Source organism: Engraulis encrasicolus, unplaced genomic scaffold (assembly GCF_034702125.1).
Source record: "Engraulis encrasicolus isolate BLACKSEA-1 unplaced genomic scaffold, IST_EnEncr_1.0 scaffold_34_np1212, whole genome shotgun sequence".
Classification (NCBI taxonomy): Eukaryota; Metazoa; Chordata; class Actinopteri; order Clupeiformes; family Engraulidae; genus Engraulis; species Engraulis encrasicolus.
This window is the reverse complement of record NW_026945643.1, coordinates 993958-996457: the sequence shown is the minus strand read 5'-3', so window position 1 is coordinate 996457 and position 2500 is coordinate 993958.

Below are 2500 nucleotides of genomic sequence, written 5' to 3'. Positions count from 1 at the left end.
AACACATCGTGTACAAAACTTCATTTATTTATTTAATTATGAGATTCACTGCTGTGATGTCGTCAATCGACCATCCGAAGGTTTGGAAGTCCTGTGAACACAAAAAGACCGGTTTCACCATGTTTGTTACAGTTCTACATGCGGCCCACATGAGGAGAGGAGAGGAGAGGAGGGAGAGGGGAGGAGAGGAGAGGAGAGGAGAGGAGAGGAGAGGAGAAGAGAGGAGAGGAGAGGAGAAGAGAGGAGAGGACAGAACAGGACAGGAGAGGAGATGAGAGGAGAGAAGAAGAGAGGAGAGAGAGGAGAGGAGGGAGAGGGGAGGAGAGGACAGAAGAGGAGAGGAGAGGAGAGAGGACAGTAGTGGAGAGGGGAGAAGAGGAGAGAGAGGAGAGGGGAGGAGAGGAGATGAGAGGAGAGGAGAGGAGAGGAGAGGAGAGGAGAGGAGAGGAGAGGAGAGGGGAGGAGAGGAGAGGAGAGGAGAGGAGAGAAGAGGAGGAAGAGAGGAGGAGAGAAAGAGATGATGAGAGGCAGAGAGGAGGAGAGGAGAGGAGAGGAGAGGAGAGGAGAGGGGAGGAGAGGAGAGGAGAGGAGGGGAGAGGAGAGGAGAGGACAGGGGAGGAGAGGAGAGGAGAGGAGAGGAGTGGAGAGGAGAGGGGAGGAGAGAAGAGGAGAGGAGAGGAGAGAAGAGGCGAGGAGAGGAGAGGAGAGGAGAGAGGCAGAGAGTGGCGGGCCAGTGGTCTTAAATAACCAATGAGGGTTTGGAACATCAGAGGGTTTGGAACACCAGAGGCTTCTAGAACACCATTGGCTTCTTAGAACACCAGTGGTCTTAACACAACTCTGAAGCTGCCAGAGGACTCATTTGGGGAAGTGAAATGCATGTCTTTACAGCAGAAGAGAAGAAGAATGGAGGAAAAGAAGAGAGGGAGGAGGGGAGAGGTGGAGAGGAGGTGTGGAGAGAGGAGGAGTGGTGGAGAGGAGAGAGGGGGAGTGGTGGAGAGGAGAGAGGGGGAAAGAAGCCAGGAAGGAGAGGCGAGGAGAGGAGTGGAGAGGAGAGAAGCAGCATAGAGGAAGAGAGGAAAAGAAGAGAGGGAGGGGAGAAGAGGAGAGGTGGAGAGGAGGTGTGGAGAGAGGAGGAGTGGTGGAGAGGAGAGAGGGGGAAAGAAGCCAAGAAGGAGAGGCGAGGAGAGGAGAGGAGAGGTGGAGAGGAGGTGTGGAGAGAGGAGGAGTGGTGGAGAGGAGAGAGGGGGAAAGAAGCCAAGAAGGAGAGGCGAGGAGAGGAGAGGAGAGGAGAAAAGCAGCATAGAGGAAGAGAGGAAAAGAAGAGAGGGAGGAGAGAAGAGGAGAGGTGGAGATGAGGTGTGAAGAGAAGAGAGGGGGAAAGAAGTCAAGAAGGAGAGGCGAGGAGAGGAGAGGAGAGGAGAGGAGAGGAGAGAGGAGAGAAGAGAGAAAGAAGCCAAGGAGAGGAGAGGGAAGGAGATGTGGAGATTAGGAGAGGAGAGGTCGAGATTAGGAGAGGAGAATAGGGGGAGGTGTGGAGCAGAGGGGAAGAGGGGGAGGTGAGGAGAGTAAAAGAAGACAGGAAGGAGAGAAGAGAAAAGATGAAAAGAGGAGAGGAGAGGAGAGGAGAGGAGAGAAGAGGAGAGGAGAGGAGAGGAGAGGAGAGGGGAGAGGAGAGGAAAGGAGAGGAGAGGAGAGGAGAGGAGAGGAGAGGAGAGGGGAGAGGAGAGGAGAGGAGAGGAGAGGAGAGGAGAGGAGAGGAGAGGAGAGGCCAGGAGAGGAGAGGAGAGGAGAGGCCAGGAGAGGAGAGGCCAGGAGAGGAGAGGAGAGGAGAGGAGAGGCCAGGAGAGGAGAGGAGAGGAGAGGAGAGGAGAGGCCAGGAGAGGAGAGGAGAGGAGAGGAGAGGAGAGAGTCCAGGGGAAATGAGGAGGAGAGGGGGAGGATTACAGGGGGTCGAGAGACGGAGGAGAGGAGGAGGCATAATACAGCACAACACAACACAGCGAACCACAGCCCAGCCCGGCCAAGCCCAGTCCAGCACAGCACAGCACAGCACAGCACAGCACAGCAGAGCACAGCACAGTCCAGCACAGCACAGCACAGCACAGCACAGCACAGCACAGCACAGCACAGCACAGCACAGCACAGCACAGCACAGCACAGCACAGCACAGCACAGCACAGTATAGCACAGCACAGCACAGCACAGCACAGCACAGCACAACACAGCACAGCACAGCACAGCACAGCACAGCACAGCACAGCACAGTATAGCACAGCACAGCACAGCACAGTATAGCACAGCACAGCACAGCACAGCACAGTATAGCACAGCACAGCACAGCACAGCACAGCACAGCACAGCACAGCACAGCACAGCACAGCACAGCACAGCACAACACAGCACAGCACAACGGAGCACAGGACAGCACTGCACGGCACGGTACAGAACAACACAGCACAGCTCAGCACAGCGCAGCACAGCACAGCACAGCACAGCA